Source organism: Podarcis melisellensis (assembly GCF_964234715.1).
Source record: "Podarcis melisellensis genome assembly, chromosome: 5".
NCBI lineage: Eukaryota > Metazoa > Chordata > Lepidosauria > Squamata > Lacertidae > Podarcis > Podarcis melisellensis.
Window position 1 is genome coordinate 11870804 of NC_138537.1, and position 17885 is coordinate 11888688.

The following is a 17885-nucleotide window of genomic DNA, read 5'->3' on the forward strand; positions in this document are numbered from 1 at the left end:
GAAGAAGAAGAAGAAGAAGAAGAAGAAGAAGAAGAAGAAGAAGAAGAAGAAGAAGAAGAAGAAGAGGAGGAGGAGGAGGAGGAGGAGGAGGAGGAGGAGGAGGAAGACCGCACAGCTTTTGGGACATAAAGAGCAACTGATTCACACAGCCATTCTGAGTCAAATTCAGGTTAAACAGCATTATGAAAGGGCCTCTATAGCAGGAAATGTCTCCACCGGTGAGACATTGGCTGGCTTCTGGTGGCATCAGAATATGGCATATAGTTCAGTTACATCATCAGCTTGCTGTCAATACCTGCCCTAGAATCACCTTTATACATTTTACAGTCAAGCTGCTGTCTGAGAGCTCTCATTTAATTTGCTATGATGTCCTCCAAATGAGATAACCCTGAGGCACTTTCAGAATATAGGCTCCCCAGTGCGGTGGAGGCTCTGTCTGAGAGATGCCATTTTGATTCCCCCCTAGGGTAGGGTTTACTTTGGGGGTGTTGCTGGAAAACATTGCTGCTGCCCACCATTACTGCCACTGCCAATCGGCACGTCCATCCCGCTGTTATGTACTGAAGTTCTCACTCTGGACTAGCAGGGGGATACTGTAGATAGTTTTCACTCAGGTCCACATAGGCAAATAAGGAATTAAAAGTGACGTTCAGTGATTGGATAGTTATAGAAAGTTGTTACTGTTGCTTTGTAGTTGAACTCTATATAAGCAGGTTGGTTGAACCCTTCAGCCCAGTTCTGTTCTGGCCTGTGAATAAACAAGAGCTGTCTGAAGAATTGCTGTGTCGTCTGATATGTCCACCCACAACTTAACACCCGCTATGGTTTGGAGAGGTCCACCGGAGGTCATTTGGTGAACAGGAGCTGCAAAGTGGAACCAGCGCTGCTATTGGACCACCTGGTGCCTTCTGGTTATGATTCTTGCACAGAATGCTGAAGCAATCCAGCATTCCAATTGCCGCAATAGCTCACTGGATGCCTCCAGGAAGCTTGTACTTGGGTTATGAAAAGAGACAGTTCTACCCTGCTGCTGTTCCCTGGTAACACGTATTCAGAGCAGTAAACAAGCTATAGTTTAGGGCCCCACTCTATTGAGAGGGCCCAAAAAAAATTAAAGCAAAAAAACCCTGGATGTACATTTCCAAAATATAAGATAAAAAACAAATAAAATGGCTTTAGATACCTATTAGGTCCAAATATTACCATAGAGCATATATTCAACACAAAAAATAGCGGCAATTTGCTGTTGACCAAGGAGAGCTGGACATATAAAGGGCCCCATTACCTTCAGCAGCTTAAGGCCTCATCAAACCTAAATCAGGGCCTGATTCAGAGGCATACTGTACTGACATCTGTATGGGAATTGTTTTTAATTGTTTTATCTCTTGTGCGTGTGCCACCTGGGCTTCTTTGGAAGGATGGAATGAATAAACAACAACAACAGTTGTTATTGGCACCTGTCCACCTCAAGAGACAATGGAGTGCATTCACAGCACTGAAGAGATCTCCCAGGGGTACAAGCCTGGGCAATGTGTTTGAAGGTCCTGGGCTGCCCTCTCAGCCTCATCATCCAAAGGAAAGGAGTACAATTCAGTGGTACCTCGGGTTACATACGCTTCAGGTTACAGACTCTGGTAACCCAGAAATAGTACCTCGAGTTAAGAACTTTGCTTCAGGATGAGAACAGAAATCGTGATCCAGTGGCGTGGCGGCAGCAGGAGGCCCCATTAGCTAAAGTGGTGCTTCAGGTTAAGAACAGTTTCAAGTTAAGAACGGACCTCCAGAACGAATTAAGTACTTAACCTGAGGTATCACGGTATGTTTGGTGCCACCTTGGCTAAAGGAGTTGCCAGAAGGAGGCATTCAAGGCACCATTCAACTGCCTTAGGGACTCCACTCCACAAATTTGTGAAGGCTTTGCTTGTTAGCCTTTTCTTCTCCTAAAGATATCCAACAAGGCAGCAGAGGTTTAGGGTCAGTTTTCCTTCTACATGGGCTACCTCCCAGGTTGATGAGCCCCATCTGCCCATCACTTGCCTCTACAGCACAAGCAGAAACTGCCTTCTTGACCATTGGACCACCGAATTGGTCTCATCAGCTCAGTCCACCGTTGCCTGTCTTCACATGCAGGAGAAGTCCCTAACTCATAAAAATAGGAATAATCAATCAATTATGTATGTATGTATGTATGTATGTATGTATGTATGTAAGAATTGATGCTTTTGAATTATGGTGCTGGAGGAGACTCTTGAGAGTCCCATGGACTGCAAGAAGATCAAACCTATCCATGAGGAGATTTCACCCCTCCCATACCCAAGAATCTCCTGATAATCTCCTGAAGTCTCTGCTGACTCTACAGAGAGGAGGAGCAATGTACTGCTCTCTACTTAATTAGTCAAGTGAGTGAGTCTGTGTGTGTGAGAGAGAGTCAGTCAGTTTGTCGGAGAGAGAGTGCAAGAGATAGTATTGCTGCTAAGAGCAGCTGCAGGCACTCAGAGTAGCATTGATGTATGCTCAGAATATTTAGCTCTGTATATAGTTTGTATTATAGCTGTAGTTATAGAATAAAAGAAGATACTTTACAGAGCTGCTCTCCGAGTGGTTTATACTCTGCAAGACTCTGCAAAACGCTGCTGCGCAACGACTGCATTATTGAGACAGTGAATCCGGTGCTCTCAGCTCCAAGCTGTGAGTCCACAGCACTGTGACCAGTTCCTGTGAGAAAAGCAGGTCTCTGGCAGTGCTACCCAGCTCGCCCAGCCCAGTCGGGGCTGTAGTGCATGAGTCCAGTTGGTACACTGGCTCAAGGGCGATGCTGACATCCCATTCTGAAGGAAATCAGCCCTGGGTGCTCACTGGAAGGACAGATCCTGAAGCTGAGGCTCCAATACTTTGGCCACCTCATGAGAAGAGAAGACTCCCTGGAAAAGACCCTGATGTTGGGAAAGATTGAGGACACAAGGAGAAAGGGACAACAGAGGACGAGATGGTTGGACAGTGTTCTCAAAGCTACCAACATGAGTTTGACCAAACAGCAAGAGGCAGTGGAAGACAGGAGTGCCTGGAGTGCTCTGGTCCATGGGGTCACAAAGAGTCAGACATGACTAAACGACTAAACAACAACAACAATGTATGTATGTATGTATGTATGTATGTATGTATGTATGTATGTATGTATTAAATCTGTATACCACCCTTCATCCAAAGATCACCGGGCGGTTTACAGCAAATGCTGAGGTTCCATATAGCCATCCTGACTTAACAGCCATTGACTTAACAAATTGCATTCTCCTAAATGGCATTGTAATTTCTACACCATGTTGGAGGCACTGTGCCTCTGAATAGCAGTTGTCGGGCAGTAAGAGTGGGAGAGGGCTATTGCATTCATGTTCTAGCCTGCAGGCTTCCCATAGACATCTGGCTGGCTGCTAGGAAAACAGGATGCAGAATTAGATGGGCCTTTGGCCTGCAGCTTTATTGAAATGTCACCAAATCCAATGGAAGCAAGGGAGGGGATCTGAGGGCCATGTTGCGTTTCAGGGGGCAGAAAGTGCAATGGCTTTACCATGCCTGAATACAGCACTAGGCTTGCACAATCTCTGCTTGATACAGATTTAGTCACCATGGCTCTGAGTTAGCATAATTACAAGCATCTATCCCTACATTGATAGCATCCTGTTTGGCATTATGAACGTTGGGTTATGTAACTTGCTTTTGTTACTTGTGGTTGGATGATTACATGTCACATGTTCCCTTTTAGCCAGAACGTCTGAAGCAAATTATACAGCCACATGGCCAGCATAATCCATGCTAGAACCTTAGTCGCTTCATTGACTTTTCTTTCCTCCTTTCAGCGCAGTTCCCACCATGTGCTTCCTGGATGAATAATATTATACTCCAATTTAATTCATAAATGTTGAAGGCACCACTTGTTTCAGCTGTAAGATCTGATTGGAGAAGACAGAATGCAAGCTTAACTGCTGAGTGCTTGGCAATTTGTAAAAGACCAAATCTTAAAAACTCAGCTACATGGAAATTAATCCCTTTGATCGTAGGGGAGCTTAATTGTTAAGAGAGAATGCTTAGGACTGCAGCTCAGAACCATCTACGTATTTATGAGTGAAGCCTGGAATGTATTGTAATAATTATCCAACAACTGCTCCAACCAATAGGTAGCACTGTTTCATGTCCTTTGTGCTTAACTAAGGTTCTGTGACTCGCCTTGCTATTGTTCTGTCTTGTGGTTTTCTCTTGGAGATGTTCCTGGAACGATTAGATCTACGCTGGAGACTGAGCTTGCAGATCTCTAATAAAAGTTGTTCTTCTAAACAAGTTTTGCAATATCTCTGACAAAGATCACGTGTTTTGTGATCAGCAACTGAAAATCTTCTGAGCCTTTCTAATATACATATTTATTTACTGCAAAATAATAATAATAATAATAATAATAATAATAATAATAATAATTATTATTATTATTATTATTTATATCCCGCCCACCCCAGCCGAAGCTGGGCTCAGGGCGGCTAACAACAATCAAAATAGTCCAACATTCTAAAAACATTCATTATAAAATTAATTAAAATCAAATTAAGATCAAATTAATGGCAACCATCAAGCAAAATTCTGTGCACATTGCCAGAGGAGGGGGTCAGGCTGCGCCCTGACCAAAGGCCTGGTGGAACAGCTCTGTCTTGCAGGCCCTGCGGAAAGATGTCAGGTCCCGCAGGGCCCTAGTCTCTTGTGACAGAGCGTTCCACCAGATTGGAGCCGCGGCCGAGAAAGCACCATTGCACTTGGTTTTCAAACTGTGTTCTGGACCTTCCTTGTGTTTCTTAAAAAGCTAGGATCCACACCACATGGAAATCAGAGATTAACTTTTGCCCACACAGTCTCAATCTCACAACCACCCACCAGCTTCTGTTTACCCTGGGAGAGAAGCTTCCATTTCTACCAATGGAAGAATGTCATCTGGAAAGTTTCTCCTTGGGCACAGTGAGATATAATCTGAATGAACCAGTCCATGAGTGAGTGAGTGAGTGAGTGAGTGAGTGAGTGAATGAATGAATGAATGAATCAGTGAAGGGCACAGTCCTGTTCAGTCAAGCAAAGGACTCGCTGTAGGGAAGAGTGGGAATTGTAAATTGTGCCTCCTTGATGGCAACCTCCATGTGCTAGTTCAGTGCTACACTGCACATAGCTCTATATAGGTACTTTCTGTGTGGCTGGGGGTGAGGCAAATGGGCACAATCCTGGCTGCCTTCCTCATACACATTACAGTCATAGGAAGCTGCCTTATATCAGGTCAGACCATGGGTTGATCTACACTGAGCATTGGGGAACCTGTGGTCCTCCAGATTGTTAGGTTTCTGTTTATGCCACTGTGCAGTGCTTGGAGTTACAAGACTCTGTTTACATTCCAGACTGTTGGAAGTCTCATGGGAGACGGATGTTGATGTTACTGGTTTCCTGTTTCTTTGTTCCAGTTGGTTCACTGTCTCTCACAGAGAGAGGGTGTATATTCTTTTCTATCTGAGTAGTTAGAAATAAACTCTTAGCAATGTAGCATATATTTCTCATCCTTCTGCTGCTGTTTGTATACTTTGCATAATGGGAACATGCCTGGAGCCTCATCAAAGGCTTAGGTCATTAATCACCGTCAGAGGACACGACCGGAGGAGCAGCTCGGCCGAACGGAGTTCCGACACAGATGTCATTAGACTGCAACTCCCATCATCCTTGACGATTAGCCATGCTGACTGTGGCTCAAGGCAGTTCGCTAGCATCTAGAGGGCCACATGTTTCCCATCTCTGGTCTACACTGACTGACAACAGCTCTCTGCTCCATGGTTTTGGATCAGAGTATTTCCCAGCCTTGTGTGGGGATGCTGGGTACTCAACCTGGGACCTTTTATGTGCAAGGGCTCTGCCACTGCCCCAAGAGTGGACCTTTGTCCAGAACGAGCCAGCAGTAAATCACACGGACTAAGTGAAGTTAACTCTTTATTGGAAAAAAAAGGACCTGCACAGGATTGCCAGTCTAATGAGCACTGCAACTCTTCTTCAGTAGTTCTTGATCCTGTGATGCAGCTGCGGAGACTGAAGGTCTCCACCTTCCCACAGCTGCCTAAGCCTCCTCCTCTCCAGGGTTTCCCCCCATGCAATCTGAGACTGCATCGATGTATCTGCCTTTGCTCCTCCCGTTTCATCTCTCTCTGGGTTCTGGGAGACCAGGGGGAAGGGGAGCTTGTCACAACAGGAGAGGGAGACACCCCTGCCTCTTCACCAGCCTGATTCATCTCTTGCCTCCTTCATCTAAGGGTGCCATATTTCAATAGGTAAAAATCCAAACACAAAAAATTGTGGGTGATCCATGAAGTTATAAATCTTATCCCCCAGGATAGGCATGTACCCCCCCAATAGAGGACATGTCTGGGATTTCCCGGACATATAGAAATCCTACCCTCAGCCCACTTTCTGCTTCTGAACGTCTCTCCATCACAGACTCTCCCTTCTCACTAAGGCCTATTACCTCTGCAGTCTGTGGGGAACATGCTGATGAAGGAAAGACTGTAGACCCTCCAAGTGACTCTATTACCCAGGGACAGTCCTGATTCTGATTTCATCCCAGAATGTCCTGCTTTTCCTTAGGACATCTCTATCTTGGAAGTTATGGAGCTATGCGACAAGCCAAGGAGAGAAATAAATATACAACCTTTAGAAGACATATGAAGCCAGCCCTGTAGAGGGATTTTTTTTTAATGTTTAATGTTTTTTTTATATATATATATGTGTTGGAAGCTGTCCAGAGTGGCTGGGGCAACCCCATCAAATGGGCGGGGTATTATTATTATTATTATTATTATTATTATTATTATTATTATTGAATGGGACATCAGAGAGGATATGAGACTGCCCGCATCTCCTTCTTCCTGTCCAGCTCCCTGCCCCCTTTCAGTCCCAAATAACATTGGAAGCTCTGACCTACTTTGGGGCTATCTCCACAGTGGGTGGCTCTGTGGATTAAACCACAGAGCCTAGGACTCGCCGATCAGAAGGTCGGTGGTTCGAATCCCCAAGACGGGGTGAGCTCCTGTTGCTTGATCTCTGCTCCTGCCAACCTAGCAGTTCTAAAGCATGTCAAAGTGTGAGTAGATAAATAGGTACCGTTCTGGCGGGAAGGTAAACGGCATTTCCGTGCCCTGCTCTGGTTCGCCAGAAGCAGCTTGGTCATGCTGGCCACATGACCCGGAAGCTGTATGCCGGCTCCCTCGGCCAGTAAAGAGAGATGAGTGCCACAACCCCAGAGTCGTCCGCAACTGGACCTAATGGTCAGGGGTCCCTTTACCTTTACCTTTACCACCTGACTCATCTGAATTCTGGAATGACCCACATCAATTTGTTCCATGCTTCAGTGTGGTCCTTTTGAAAAGCACTGAAGCCATATGGGGCACCAATTCACCTAAGAAGCTTGCCATATTATAACTGCCACAGTGTGGGCGGATTTAAATGTGCATCCATGCACAAAGATAACCCTCAATTTTTAATGCCAGAAAGTATTGTTCTTGAAGGCTAGGTTTTTTTATCCTTCCTTGAATATACGAACAAACAGCCTAACAGAAAGAGAGAGAGAGAGAGAGAGAGAGAGAGAGAGAGAGAGAGAGAGAGAGAGAGAGAGAGAGAGAGAGAGATCATTCCATTCCCTTATGGAAATAAGAATTCCTTTCAGGTCTTTTGACTTACATTTGGTCTGCGTCTGGCAAAATGTTAAGACGATAGATTACCAGAGAATGGGGAAGGGGTGGAGGGACTTTTATATGACAAGCAGATCAGCTTTCATCTGGTGATTCAATTGCAGCTCCCTCTCTGCCTCACCCAGGAAGCTGAATTCAATTGACGGGACATTAAACTGCAGCATATAGGGATCACCAATACACACACCAGACATCTTAAAATTGTAAAGCACCAACAAGAGGAAGCTCTTTCAAATCCATGTGCAACGCTACAAGACTTCAATAAACAAAGAAAGAAAAATATGGGCAATGGCGGCATTCACACGCTACATTCAACGAGTGTACAACCTGGGTACACAAACAGCTGAGCTGTACACTCATACAGTTATTCACATGTAATGTTCAATGACTGACACTCTAGGCACCTGTATATGCAATAGCTGAGCTGTACAAATCAACAACTGTACACTCTTTCACACAAACACTTATACATGTATAGACCTTCTGATTGGCAAGCTCAAGAGGCTCACTGGTTTAGACCAGAGCACCACCCAGCGTCCCGGGTTCGAATCCACCCCGCGTCCCGGGTTCGAATCCGTACAGAGGTGGTGAGCTCCCGTTGCTCTGTCCCAGCTCCTGCCAACCTAGCAGTTTGAAAGCACACCAGTGCAAGTAGATAAATAGGTACCACTGTGGTGGGGAGGTAAATGGTGTTTCCGTGCACCCTAGTAAATATGCTTAACTTCTTGTTTGTAACATCTAGATTTCTAGATGTTTTGGCTTCGTTTCAGGGGTGAGTTGAAATTCTCTTGGGGAAGAAGAGATTCAATGTGGCTCCAGTTTAATTTCTCCCAGAAAGCCTTGTTCAGAGGTGTTTTGGGTTGTTGTTGTTGTTGTTTTAATCTGGGAATTTTAAAATGACTACTTCCATAAGTATAGCTGTCTCCTTTGCCACTCCCTGGGAGCTGCCATTATAGTGGACATTGTTTTAATAACCTCAAATGAAAGCTTTTTCTTCCTGAACTTCAACCTGAAAAATCCCAGAGTGGCTTATGATCAATAAGCACAGGGTAGTCCTTCCTTGCAGATTTGCAGTCTAAAATCTACGCTAGGTTTACAATCTAAACGGCACGAAACAAAAAGACGAAAGGGAAGAGGAGGGAAGAGGAAAACTAAAAAAAACCTTAATGCATTGTAAGAACAGCAGTTATGGGAGTGAACAGCAGGAACAGAATGGTGTCCTTGTCTACAAAAGCTGCTCACTACGGTTGCCACCAGCTCAACATTTCATAAAGCAAATGGAACTCCAGAGCTTTTCCTTTTCCAGGTTTTATGGAGCTGTAAGCCTTAGAAATAAGAACAATTCCTTTCAAACAGAAGACAGCTAAAATCGGATTGTCTGGTGACCCTGAGGCTTTTTCCAAAACAGCACCAGACTTTTGACTGGTAATAAAATGACAAAAGCTATTGTTGAGACATTTGAATCCACAATCCACAAGGTGTCAGCAGTTTGGTGCCAGGTGTCAGAAACAGTTAGAGCTGAAAGGGATCCGTTGCACTCCATCCCCTCCTTTGAAAAGGAAGATTGTTTTCTTTTCATAACTCTTGAGAATGCAGGAGAATGGAATTTAATATAGCGCCGTACTGAAAGCCAAAGTTTGCCTGGCTAATTTGCGGGATGCGATGGGGTGCATGATGACAAAGGAAGCTGTGCCTTCATTTGCAGCTAGATTTCTGGCACGCAGCAATGCCAAAAGTTATGGGTTCTGTGAAGCTGAGCCATGAGGTATGTTTTGGCACCTGCCCACGCTCCATTCCAGTCCAAGCCTAGAGCAGGCATGAGGATTAAGGAGAATGAATACCTGCCATTGCAATGAATACTTTTCAAAGTTCCAGGCTCCATTTTCCAAAGTACATGAGAAAGATCCAGGGCAGAAAAAAAGGAAAGACCTTGTCTATGCAGTCAGGGCCATCTTACCCATAGAGGCTAGTGGTGTGGGGCACCAGGGTGCCAGGTTATGGATGGCACCAGGGAAGAGGCGGAGGCTGGACGTGGCACCTCCCAGCATCAGCTTGCTGCCCTCACCCACCTCCACTATGCCGCACCGAAGCAGCACTGCGCCCGGAGCCTCCATCTGCTATGACTACCACGGCACGAAGTGGCCAGCTGAGCTGGGAGGCGCTGCTTCCAGCCTCCGCCTCTTCCCGGCTGGAGGAGCAGCCCTGTCAGGAACTCGCCCTACTCTTGAGTAGGACCAAGGCAGAGACACATGCCCGACTGGCATGTTCTCTCCCTCCCGGTCGATTGTTCGGGAGCGTCAAAAGCTTTCTTCAGCCCGAACATCACAGCGACCGATGCCAACAGACACCAGCACACTTAGGGATCCGCAGAGTCCTCACAGCTTGCGTAACAGACCTCAGCAACTCAGCATTTTGGCTAATCTACTTTATTTACATATAAACACACACGGAGCACTGCAACATGGCTCCCTCTCTCTCTAGCATCAGAAAGCAGAGAGAAAGAACAAAGGACACTAGTCCCACTTCACGAAACACAGTAACACAAACATCCTGTCTCTGTCACTTCCCACTCTGTGGAGTCAAAACATACACTGTCATATGAAAAATAACAATCCCATGACTGCAATCATAGAGCAGGAATTCTAACACACCCTCCAGCCGCTGCCCACCTCCTCCAGCCACACCGGCAGTGCCGTCCTCCCTAAAAAACTCTGGGAAACAGGGGGGTGCCGGAGGGAGCTTTGCAGCACAGCGCTGGATATGCTTAAGACGGCCCTGTATGCAGTGCATAATTAAACTGGAATTTTTGCTTCCATGGGAGACAGGGATGGCCCCCAGCTTGGATGGTTTTATAAGAGAAGAGACAAATACATGGAGACAGGGACAGCACATCTCATTTTGCCACTGGAGGTGAAATGGAAAGTGCCCCACTGCTGCCGCTGCCACTGTTGTGCCACCCAACCTGCCGCCACCACCATGGCTTGCACTGCCTGGTCTGTTGCTGCATCTGCTGCTGGCGGAGATGTGCACTGATTTTGGGTGAGACCATGTGTCTTGCCAGATGCAAGGTGGTTCTTTTATTTATTTATTTTTAAAATATTTATTAAGAATTTTTTCAATAGATTATAAAGAACAAACAGAATAACATATACTTTTACAAAAACATATTTTCTTCACTTCTTTGGACTTCCTCACATCTCTCGTTTCTGCGTTCCAAATTTCTCAAGCTTTACCCAGCAAATTGTTAGCTTGTATCAACTCTTATATTAAAGTTTCCCAATGTTATATCCCTAATTTCAGATAATTTTACCCAGACCTTAAAAACTTGAACTTTAACTTCATGTTTATCCAAAATTTATCTTATCCAATTTTTTCCATTTATCTTCATATTCCCTTTAACTAGTTTAATGGAACCATATTATTATTGATCTTACATCCTTCTTAACATTCATACAATTTACAATACTTTTGTAAATAATCCTTAAATTTTTTCCAGTCCTCCTCCACAGCCTCTTCTCCCAGGTCTCGAATTCTGCCGGTCATTTCTGCCAGTTCCATATAGTCTATCAGTTGCATCTGCCATTCTTCCAGTGTGGGCAAATCTTGAGTTTTCCAATACTTAGCGACAAGTATCCTTGCTGCTGTAGTTGCATACATGAAAAATATTCGGTCCTTCTTTAACACCCTCTGGCCAACAATACCCAGAAGGAAGGCCTCTGGTTTCTTAGGGAAGGTATACTTAAATACCTTTTTCAACTCATTATATATCATTTCCCAGAAAGCCTTGACCCTAGGGCAAGTCCACCAGAGGTGAAAGAACGTTCCTTCAGCTTCTTTACACTTCCAACATTTATTGTCAGACAAATGGTATATTTTTGCAAGCTTGACTGGGGTCATGTACCACCTATATATCATTTTCATAACATTTTCTTTCAAGGCATTACATGCCGTAAATTTCAACCCAGTGGTCCATAACCTTTCCCAGTCAGCAAACATAATATTGTACCCAATGTCTTGTGCCCATTTTATCATAGCTGATTTGACCGTTTCATCTTGTGTATTCCATTTAAGCAGCAAATTGTACATTCTTGAAAGTACCTTAGTTTTAGGTTCTAACAATTCCATTTCTAGCTTTGACTTTTCCACCTGGAATCCTATCTTTTTGTCCAACTTAAAAACTTCTTTAATCTGGGCATAATGTAACCAATCTCGCACTTTGTCTTTTATTTTCTCCATACTCTGCAACCTCCAGTTATCTCCATCTTTTTCTATTATTTCCCAATATTTCGGCCGCAAGGTGGTTCTTTTAAAATGAGATTCAGAAGTAATACAAAACACAAGTGAGTGAGAAGATTAAAGATTTTATTCTAAACAGCAAGCAATATATACATACCAAGCTAGCAAAGTGACTCCCCCAGGTAGCCTCAGTTTGCACGGCCCCACGGCTGTCAGTCCATGCATGAGCTTCTCCCAGTTCTGCCCCAAACCATCTGATTTATAGACAGCTAGATAGCTAGCCTGTGTGGCTTGCCCAACTGACTACGTGCAGATCATTCATTACTGGCTACATGCAGATTGTTAATTAGCCACCCCCTTCCAATGCCTCACTTTCTCGAAACCATGTCCAACATCAGAGAAGGTTCTCATCACTATCTCTTCCTCCTGATTAGGACATTATAGGCTGTTCTCATGCCATTGGAAAACTTAAGAGACAAGGAGAGGGGGAAGGAACAGAGGAAGGAAGAGGGCAACCATGTCAGATCACTAACTCCTTGAAATACAGTGGTACTTCAAGTTAAGTACTTAATTCGTCTGTAACCTGAAGCGTATGTAACCTGAAGCGTATGTAACCTGAGGTATCACTGTACAATTTATCTTCCAAATAGATTGCCCATACACCATGCTAATTTTCGGTGAGATCTCACCCAAAATGGATGTGATCTTGGCTGAAATTGGCACCAATGCATTATCTCTTCCCCCCCCCCCCCGCCAAGTGCCCTGTTTTAAGCAGGAGATCCAGAATCACAGATCTGTTTGCATTCCACAATGTCCCATTTTTTTGGTCCGGTGCTCTGGCGCAACCCTGCTGATGAGCGCCAGAGTGTATTCCATTCCTTCTGTCTGGTGATTGTCTTTTTTTAAAAATAATATTTATTAAGAGTTTAAAGATTACAAAAAGAAGAAAGAAAAGTTAAACAAAGCAAAATAATACAATACAATACATGAAAAACAAAAAACACTACTTATCTTAACAAAACAGAAACAAAAAACAAAAACAATTAAAAACACATCCAATATTTCCATATCTTATCTTTCATTTACTTGTTTCAACGACCTCCTCACACCTCCCTTTTTTGTGTTCTAGTTCAGTTAGCTATTTCAGCAAATCCTTTCCATCTTTCTCAAGTTTTGTCCTATAATTTATCTTAACACAATCTAACCTTACTTTTTCTCCCTTTGGCCCATTAACAATCTATTTTTACTTAATTCTTTATAACATTTCTGCTAAAGCCTGAGCTCCGAGAACAAGGAGAAGGAAGGGGGAGTTCAAGGGAGAAGACACAGACTGACTGTTTAAGCTCAGACTCAGAGGGGAGGCCACTGGAAATAGCCAATCCCATGACCCGTAGGCGCACAAGAATTAATGAGAGGCATATTTCACATTTATTAAGAAACCAGAAGCATTTTTACTTGGCATTGTAGGAGGTGATATTAATAGACAGGATTGTAAGTTGTTTTTATATGCAATGACAGCAGCAAGAATATTATTGGCACAAAAATGGAAGCAAGAAGAACTACCGACGAAAGAAGAATGGAGGATGAAGTTGACGGACTATGCAGAATTAGTTAAATTAACAGGAGGGATTCAAAACCTGCAGGATCAGAGATTCTTAGAAGACTGGAGTAAATATATGAACTATTTGAAAAGTAATTGTGATGAAGAATTTACACTAGTAGGTCTGCAAGAAGTTTTGTAAGGTGGATTTGAAATACCGCAAGAAAGATTATGAAGAGAATTATTAGTTAAGGTCAATTAAATGTAATATAGAAATTAAGAAATGCAGAATAAGTGAGAAAGAACGGAAAATCATCAGAGGTGTTGACGGAAGTCTAAAATATTGTATAAGATGAGAAGATATGTTGTATGACTGTTGGAACGGATATGTTAAAAAAATCAATAAAGAGGTGTGTGTGTGTTTATGAATTAATGAGAGGCGTGAACTGGAAAGGAAGCGAAAGTGGGGCTTTAAATGGGGGAAGAGGAAGGGGTGGAACTCAGACTTGGCAACAGCTAATTTGGAAGCAGACGCTGAGTGACTGAGCTCCAGAGTGATTTGTGTGTTTGAGCAATAAACCTGAGTTAATTACTGCCGGAGTTGTCTCACTTCTGTGGGAGAAACTATGTTTGCCTCCATGGTTGGAGGCCACAATGCTTCTGAAAACCAGCTGCTGAGAACCACAAGAGGGGAGAGAGTGTTTCCTAGTGGCATCTGGTTGGCCTTTGTGAGAAAAGGATGCTGGACTAAATGGTCCATTGGCCTCATCCAGCCGGCTCTTCTTATGCTCTTAAATACATACATGGAATGCTGCTTCATACCAAGTCAGGCCAAAAGTCCACTTAGCTCAATATTGTCTACCCTGACCAGTGGCGTAGCGTGGGGGGTGTAGGGGGGGTGGCCGCACCTGGCGCAACATCTGGGGGTTAGGGGGCGCAAATCCACGGGTTAGGGGGCGCAAATCCACGGGTTAGGGGACGCAAATTACTTGCCTTGCCCTGGGTGCTGACAACCCACGCTACGCCACTGACCCTGACTACTGTGGGCTTTCCATCATATAGATGCATAATCTGCTGCTCTTATCTTTTCATTGTTTTTGACTTTCCTGATTTTATGCTGAATATAAGATACGATTGCCAGACTGAATGTTCTCTGGATTTACTTTGCTTTGAAAGCTCAGTGCATTGGGCACACGGGCAAATAATTATTTGGTTAAGTATTTGGAAATACACATGAAGAAGTTGGGATTGCAACAAAACGTCGCAGTGCAAGGTGCAAGAACAAACAAGAGAATGCAAACAAGAGTCAAGGTAGCCTGCCAGTTAAATATAAATCTATTACACACAAAAAACAACTTTAAAAGGAGAACTTTGTAAAAACAGTATCATATCCAGATGGCCGACAAATTAAGCTCCATATACTATCATACCGATAAATTGTATCCATGTGAATACAGCCGGTGATTAAAATGAAATAACATGCACAATAACACAAAACAAATATTTTCTAAAGCCAATAGCTGAAGCCAGACACGTTTTCACTAGCCTTCCTCAGTGGCAGATAAGGAAAACAGAATATCAACATGAGCATTGGTCTAGAAGGCATAAGCTTTTTTTTATTGTGTGCAGCAACGAAAATTTCTTTCCAGATTGGATAATGTAGACCTTTTAACCTTCGAACAGGCAGAACTGGCCAAACCCTCAAAGGATTCTTCCTTTAGACATCCTTTGGAAACAAACTGATTCCACCACACAGAAACATTGCAAGAGTCAGACAGGATGCTTAAGACCTCACAGGGATGTACTTGAGTCTTTTTCCCATTAGGGTTTTTAGTCTAATATGTGTGGGACCAGGTTGCTGCATTGCAAAGTTTGGGTTCCCCCAACCTTGCAGAAACTCCCTCCCCCCCCCGCCCCGTGCATGAGTTCAGATGTTTGGGCTATATAACAATCCACCGTCAGAGAACGAGGTTTTTTTTTAGTGTTTAGGATTGCAACAATCCAGGACTCATTAGCAGATATCGCTTGACACAGCTAACAATATACCTTTCCAGCACGCCAGTTTAGTTTCGGTGTAAATCTGTAGTGTGATGCCATTCACAAGCTTCATGAATACATTTCAAATAGAAGATTCTCGGTTTTTCAGGCCGCTGCTGCGCGACGCAGTACAAGTGCACTCGGAAATGTGGGGACAAAGATCTTCAGAGCCCTTGATCAAAGGCAAACGTGAGCGGAGCCATTTCGCTTGATCTTAAGAAAGCTTTTGACAGAGTTAACTGCTAGATCTTAATTTGCAAACATCCACTGACAGGGCTTCTCCGAGAGAAGCAGAGTTTCATAGCTGTCTTCTGGAATGAGGGATGAAGTAGGGAGGTAAGTTTGAAGTTGATGAGATTGAAGGTAGAAAAAGAAGAGAAGATGTGCTCTGACTATATTCAAATCCCAGGGGCCTATCAGAGCTACGGGCAAAGATTTTCTAAGTGGACTGCAGCTAGCTCTGTCCAGGCATTCAAAAGCACATATAAGAGATTGAGCTAGACATGGTCTTATTGTTTATTCATTGTATTTTTTGCACTCAAGTGCCTCAAAGTGACTTACACAGCAAAAACAAAACAATGGAGATATTAAGATCAGATAAGAACAGCAATCAACAAAAACTAAAATACTCATCCAAGTAGGAACAAATCCTATTTAAAGCATGAGCACCCCAAAGGCCACTAACATCTCAAACTGCCTTCCCAATTCAAAGCCATCGGTAATTTCGTGAGGACCTGGAAATAATTTGCTAGTTATAATAATGCAGCTGGTGTGGAGAGGGTGGGTAGAGATTTCTCTCTCTTTCCCCGTCTCATAATACTTGGGGACGTCCATTGAAGTTGAATGTTAGAAGCTTCGAGGAAGACAAAAGAAAATACCTCACAGAGAGCATAGTTAAATTATGGAATTCTGTCCCACAATTTGTAGTGATGGCAACCAGGATGGCCTTAAAATGAGGATTACTCAAATTCATGGATGACAGGGCTATCAGTAGCTACTTGCCATGATGGCTATACGCTACCTCCACTCTTGCAGATAGCACACCTCTGTCAGCAGCTGGGAATCACAGGTGCAGAAGTGTGATTCACACTCAGGTTTGTGGGCATCCCATAGACACCTGGTTGGTTGTGAGAACAGAGTGCTGGGTTAGATGTGCCCTTGGCCTGATCTAACAAGGCTCTTCTTAAATTCTTAAGTCAGGCCTGACCTGTCTCAGCTGCCTTAGTGATGCATATCACTTTTGTGAGTCCTTTTTTGCAACTGACTCACAAACAGAGCTGTCCCTTCCTGATGACGGCTAACCCCGTTCTACCCCAGCAGCGCTTTAACAATGGGGAATTAAGTATCCCCTGTCCCGTATAGGGACACGGGTGGCTCTGTGGTCTAAACCACTGAGCCTTGGGCTTGCTGATCAAAAAGTTGATGGTTCGAATCCCCGCGATGGGGTGAGCTCCCATTGCTCGGTCCCTGCTCCTGCCAACCTAGCAGTTTGAAAGCATGCCAAAAAGTACAAGTAGATTAATAGGTACCGCTCCTGCAGGAAGGTAAACGGCGTTTCCGTGCGCTGCTCTGCTGTCGGTGTTCCGTTGAGCCAGAAATGGCTTAGTCATGCTGACCACATGACCCAGAAGAACTGTCTGCAGAGTGGACAAACGCCAGCTCCCTCAGCCTGTAAAGCGAGATGAGCGCCATAACCCCAGAGTTGTTCGCAACTGGACTTAACTGTCAGGGGTCCCTTTACCAAATCCTGGTCCATCAGGCAACACTTTGGAGACTGAAACAAATTCTTTTTCTAGCCATCTGTGTTTTGCTCTGATAAAATTTCCCAATGGCAAGAAAGATGGCCCTATTGACGTCTGCCAAGATTGTGGTAATGCACCCCAGCTGACGATACGTCTCCATATAACCAGAATTATTGTACATCAAAGATAACTACATATCTGGCTACATCGCTCTATAGCTTATTTTATAGATACGGTCTTTGCTTTCCATCTGTGTTCTGACTGTCGGCAGGCATTGTCTGACGTTGAAATGCATCGGATTCCTGTCGTTTTCCACATGTCGAAGCCAATCTCCACCAGTTGTCAATCTGGACCTGGATATTTTGTGTTAAATATATCCGCATCTCAGTAAACAAAGAATCGGCAACTAGATACTGGCTGGCTTCTGTCCATGGGATGCTAACAAAGTGAATAAGAAGCTATGACTGGCTAAGCAATGAACAGCGACTTTCTCAGTTGGAAGAGTCAAGTGTTTTCTTTCTTGTGGCCTTAGGGGCTTTCAGTGATGTACCCATTTATATTTGATGGGCACAACAA

At 43.9% G+C, this 17885-nt stretch overlaps 1 long non-coding RNA gene across 1 annotated transcript; it reads left to right on the forward strand.

The window, feature by feature from the left end:
- The first annotated feature begins 948 nt into the window (after nucleotides 1-948).
- LOC309370368 lies at nucleotides 949-4332 on the forward strand. Its single transcript, XR_014168532.1, has 2 exons — nucleotides 949-1047; nucleotides 3855-4332. It is a non-coding gene; the product is annotated as an uncharacterized lncRNA (long non-coding RNA).
- Nucleotides 4333-17885: the final 13553 nt, after the last annotated feature.